Source organism: Myxine glutinosa, unplaced genomic scaffold, assembly GCF_964187855.1.
Source record: "Myxine glutinosa unplaced genomic scaffold, kmMyxGlut1.1 SCAFFOLD_3090, whole genome shotgun sequence".
NCBI lineage: Eukaryota > Metazoa > Chordata > Myxini > Myxiniformes > Myxinidae > Myxine > Myxine glutinosa.
The window spans coordinates 11,194-17,500 of record NW_027619183.1 but is presented as its reverse complement, the minus strand read 5'-3'; positions in this window follow the sequence as shown (position 1 = coordinate 17,500).

Below are 6,307 nucleotides of genomic sequence, written 5' to 3'. Positions count from 1 at the left end.
GCACGCCGCCTCGAGCCGACGAAGCTGGCGGTGGCAAAAGCGGAGTTCGCTACCCTGGAGCGACTCGGCATCGTTCGGCGCTCAGAGAGCGCTTGGGCGTCGCCGCTGCACATCGTGCCGAAGCCCGGCGGGGGATGGCGACCGTGCGGGGACTATCGCCGTCTCAATGACGCCACGACTCCCGACCGCTACCCCGTCCCCCACATTCAGGACTTTTCCGCCCGTTTGGCGGGCAGGTCCTTCTTCTCGAAGGTGGACCTCATACGCGGCTACCATCAGGTCCCCGTCAGGCCGGAGGACGTCCCGAAGACGGCGGTCATCACGCCATTCGGACTCTTCGAGTTCCTGCGCATGCCCTTCGGTCTGAAGAATGCGGCTCAGGCGTTCCAGCGACTGATGGACAGCGTCCTGCGCGACTTGGATTTTGTCTACGTCTACCTGGACGATATCCTCGTCGCCAGCGCGTCCCGCGAAGAGCACCTACGCCACCTCCGCACGCTCTTCGAACGCCTGGGCCAGCATGGCCTGATTGTGAACCCCGCAAAGTGCCGGTTCGGCGCCGCCACAATCGATTTTCTGGGGCACCGTGTCACCAGGCACGGAGCCGTCCCCCTGCCGGCCAAGGTGGAGGCGGTGAAGGGGTTTCCGCGCCCCCGCACGATCAGAGGGCTGCAGGAGTTCCTGGGCATGGTGAACTTTTACCATCGGTTCCTGCCCCGTATCGCCCAGCTCCTGCGCCCCCTGCACGAAGCTCTCCGAGGTAAGCCGGGCAAAGGCGACGTTACCTGGACCGAGCAGATGGACACGGCGTTCACGGGCGCGAAGCTCGCCTTGGCTAACGCCACCATGCTCGCGCACACCGGCGCCCGATGCACCGATCGCCCTCACCACCGATGCCTCGGACTACGCGGTGGGCGCGGTGCACGAGCAATGGGTGCGTGGAGCTTGGCAACCGCTGGCGTTCTTTAGCCGGCAGCTTCGCCCGCCCGAACGCCGTTACAGTACCTTCGACCGCGAGTTGCTCGGACTTCACTTGGCGGTCAGGCACTTCCGCCATCTGCTCGAGGGCCGGGCGTTCACTGCCTTCGTCGACCACAAGCCGCTGATCTTCGCGATGGGCAAGGTCACCGAGCCGTGGTCGGCCCGGCAGCAGCGTCACCTCTCGGCCGTGTCCGAGTACACGACGGACATCCAGCACGTCGCGGGGAAGGACAACCCGGTGGCGGATTGCCTTTCCCGGGCCGTCGCCCACGCAGTCCACCTCGGCATCGACTATGCCCGGATGGCAGCGGACCAGGCCGCTGACCCCGACGTCCAGGCCTTGCGGACCGCCGTCACGGGCCTCCGCGTCACCGAGGTGCCGTTCGACGGCGCGGGGCGCGGCCCTCTTGTGCGACGTCTCCCTCGGGCGTCCTCGCCCCATTGTGCCCGCGGGCTGGCAGCGCCAGGTGTTTGACGCCATCCACGGCCTGTCCCACCCGGGCGCGAGGGCCTCCCAAAGGCTGATCGCCGACAAGTTCGTCTGGCATGGCCTCCGGAAGGCTGTCCGCGGCTGGGCCAGGACATGCCTCGCGTGCCAGCGCGCCAAGGTGCACCGGCACACCCCAGGCCCCGTTGGCCCCGTTCACGGTGCCGGAACGCCGGTTTGACCACGTCCACGTGGACCTGGTGGGACCTCTGCCCCCCTCGCGGGGTTTCACCCACGTCCTCACCATGGTGGACCGCACCACCCGGTGGCCGGAGGCCGTGCCCTTGGCGTCGACAACGGCGGCCGATGTCGCGCAGGCTTTCATCGCCACCTGGGTCGCCCGGTTCGGCGCCCCCTCAGACATCTCATCCGACCGCGGCCCCCAGTTCACCTCGGAGCTCTGGGGGGCGGTTGCGCAGGGGCTCGGGGTCCGGCTGCACCGAACCACGGCCTACCACCCCCAGGCTAACGGCCTGTGTGAGCGATTTCACCGCTCATTGAAGGCCGCGCTCCGGGCCACCCTCCGCGACGGCGGCTGGGTCGACAGGCTCCCCTGGGTCCTGCTGGGCCTCCGGACGGCGCCCAAGGAGGACCTGCGCGCATCCGCGGCGGAGTTGGTCTTCGGGCAACCGCTGCGGGTGCCGGGCGAGTTCCTCCCCGACTCCACGGCACCATGGTCCGCGGCACAGCAGCGCTCCGCTCTGCAAGAGACCGCCCAGAGGTTCGCCCCGGTGCCAACGGCATGCCACGGGCACCCACCGACGCACGTCGCCCCGGAGCTTCGCACGGCGGAGTACGTCTTCGTCCGCCACGATGCCCATCGGACACCACTGCGGCCCCCGTACGACGGGCCTTTCCACGTGCTGGAGACCGGGGCGAAGCACTTCACCCTGGACATCGGCGGTACTCCTGACCGCGTTTCGGTAGACCGCCTCAAGCCGGCCCACCTCGATGTGGACCATCCACCGCCAGTGGCCCGACCCCCACGTCGGGGCCGCCCTCCTGCGGGCGGACCCCCGGCACCGCCCAGCCCCGCCGCCACGCCGCCCCCCGGTCCTGCACCCATCCCAGGAGCAGCCAGGGGCATCCCACCTGGCATCCCTGCACCCCGGACGCCGCCGATCGCCAGGGGGCGCTTCGGCCGGGTCATTCGTCTGCCCCGCAAACTGGCCCTCCAGGTGCGCGGGAATTCTGGGGGGGCGCGTGTGGCGGACACAAAAGCCCACTGGCGTGGCGACATCATTCCACGCACCAAGTGGGCGGTGGCCACGCCCGAGGGGTAGGCGTGGCCTCATGATATACCCCGGGCGACCAGCCCGGAGGAGTACAGTGTTACAGTGTAGTCTTACAATAAAGACGTTTATATGTTACCGCTTGTCCGCTTCCTCCTTGCTCACAAGCAGCGCGCGTAACGCCGCGCTTTACATATATATATGTATATATACATATATATATATACATATATATATATACATATATATATATATATATATATATATATATATATATATATATATATATATATATATATATATATATATATATATATATATATATATATATACAGACTTGGCATTTAATATGGAATATTTTTTTTGTGGGGGTGAACTTACTTTTCAAGATGTCTTGGAACCAAAAGTTCATTGAAATTATGTTGAAATTATTCTAGATTTTGTTAATGTGACCTTTAAAAGAAACAAAAACCACATTTGACATTTCGAAACAAATAAATTGATCCTTGAAAGTGATGTAAACTGATATCGAACTCAATTCATGGACAGTACTGTGTTAAACTTCTGTACGTTTTCCAGAAGCATCTCTTTATTTTGCACATTAGCAAAAAAAATTTTTAAACAAAAACAAAAGTTAAATTATGACTGGGATTACGGACAGTAAAATTACAGTTCAGTACTTCGTGTAACCCCATGAGCATTTTTTTTTTCCCTGCAGGATTTCCCCACTGGCCACCGGGGGTCAGTGTCGTGATCTCCCCCCATCAGCTACTCCCCTTTAGCTCCATTGGCTGTTTGCTGCTTGCCAGCCACTCCCTCCGGCTCCTCCCTCGGGCCTCCTCGCCTTGTTCTAGGCCCAGCACATGGCATTCCAGGCCCAATGAGGCCAACTCCTTACTTACCTGCCTCAACGCATACTAACACTGGGAAGGAGGCTATACTTAACATGTAATAAGAAATAACTGGCTAAAGCGAGGCTACATGTTGTGGTGCAACTAACTGAAAGGGGGGTTGCCTTTATTCCAAAACCACAACAATATATATATATATATATATATATATATATATATATATATATATATATATATATATATATATATATATATATATATATATATATATATATATATATATATACTGTTACGGGTCACGGACAAGATGTTACTTTGGGCCGAGCGGATGGTCAACCGTGACCGTTACAGGGTCCCCGATTAGCCCGACTTCCTGAACGTTGGCCAAAGTCACGCCACAGATATTCAAAATGGAAACCTCTAAAGCGACCGAAAGAGAAGGAAGAGAGAAGAAGACAGAGTACGGAGGAATAACAGGATTTATTATACACACAAGCAAAAAGAAGGAGCGATCAAAGTTATTTACAAGCAATGGATGGAACAAGCAGTCACACAGTGAATCGTTAGCTTATCTATGCAGTTTACTTAACCCCAGGACAACGATTAAGACAGACGACGTTCACACTTACACGGGGGAAATTTCAGGCAGGAATGGCGGAGGTGGGTTGCTGGAGAGGGAGGCATGGTCAGGTCCCTGCAACCGGCAGGGCTGGAGGTAGCAGCTCCCACTCTTCGCGTTTTTGGCGGGAAAACCCTCGGTCGCGTCGACGCTGCTGATGCTGTGGACGTCACGCGCTGGCTCGGTCACACCTGCTGCTCTCCTTCTGGTGGAGCCGTCTCCCTCCTCTCAGCGCGTCTCTCCAAAGCTTGTTTCATCTCCAAGTACCTCTCCTTTTTGGAGCGTCTCTCATCTCTCATCTCACAGCTCATCGCTCATCTCTCATCTCTCATCTCATCTGCCGAAGCAGTCCCTCCCAGTCGCTTTTATTACTCGGGTCGGAATCAAGCCGCCGGCTGCGAGGGCACGCCTACCGGGTCGCTCACCGCGGTGCTGGTTGGCTGTTAGGGCTGTCCGATTCCCCCTTTGATCACGACGACGTGCCACGCCCGTGAGTTGGCGGCTCCTACCCCCCTCTTCTCCGAGATTAGCACATGGGCAATGGCGGCTTGCGGGATTGAACACCACTCGCACCGCTTTTGAAAGTAACTTTGGAGAGCGGAGATGATTGGGGAAATTGAAAGGGGCCTACGCTTATTTCGTTTGATACAATGCAGAGTCAATCTAGTGGGAAACACATATTTAGCCTACATAGAATAAGGAAATAAGCTATTTAAAAAGATATATCGTGGCCTGTGTGTAGGTTTCATGGAATTAACTAGGGGGACGTCCTTTGACCTTATTTACTCGATGAGGGTCAGTTAAAACACAGCAAACCAGTTCTCACATTCTTTACACTTTCCAAATTCGTTACACTGCACCCTCCTTTCTTCAGGTCCGTACCCGGGCCTACAACTTTAATTTAGTGTGACACGTAGGTGTAGTTCCCTCTACTTTTAACCTGACCCTGAGTGTGACGATTTTAAAACACAAATAAGTATGTCCCCCTATTGCATTGCACCCTGTCTAACAGACTCAAGCCCACAGCTAACCGAATTACGGAATTGTTCTCAAACTATACATTTACGGTGGGGAGCATTATTTACAGTGATGTTATTTCTTATTTACAACGCAACCCAGGACCTGTGTTTTTTTTTTCTTTTTAGGGAACAAGAAAAAGAAATTCCTGTTGGGAGGGAGGAGACAGCACGCATTGCATCGATGCACCAGTACCAATACCACCAAAGCACCCAAAAGCACCACAAAGCACCAAAAGCACCACTCGGTGCACAGTCACCACTGTTCATAATAAACACAACAAAACAACTGGTGGTGGTCTTCTCTTTTTCTGCTGGGCCGATGTTCTTCCCGACGCCTTCTGGCTTCATGCGGCCTACTTGGAAATAATAAAAAGCACAACTTGTGTTCATTTTTATTTAGGGCCTCAGGGGCCAACTAAGGGTGGTCCACCTGTTTGGCATAGGTGCCACCTTACCGAGGTCCGCAAGCAAGATTCCGTGGCCACTATGGCCGGTCTCCAACAGAGGTGCCCTGCCCCAGAACCTGGGGTCCATCAAGTGGTACTTGGCCGCAGAACAGCGGTCCATAAAGTGGTACATCAACGCAATGCATGCTGGTTCTGAGAATCTCGTGCACACAATGGCCACCTCACGCACGCTCCCCTCGGCGCCCAATGGCGCACAGGTCCTCAAGTGGGAGACAAAAGGGGGGAAGACAAATGAGCGAGGGGTAAGGTCACAAGGGTACACGTCAATAAAGGCAATGCAGGGTGAAGTGCGTACGGAGAGCGAAGTGAGAAAAACTCGTCCCTACCGTACGTCACCCCCCCCTGTCACCTACACTACCCTTGCCCTTACCCCATATTTACAACAATTTACACTTTTACAAATTCGTCACTACGTCTTGTCTTCCCCATCTTTCCCTTCTACACCAAATTCGTCTCCAATCCCCCTATCCAAAATTTGCCATCACCAAATTCATCATCACTCCTCATAAGGAGGAAGAGATGGAACATCAAGCACAATGTCACACCCACGTCATGATGCGTCTCACATTCCAAACATTTGCATCATAAAAAATAATAAAACATGGCATGGTGTGGAGTTACCTCATCTCAGGTGAGTGGATGCAGATGGTG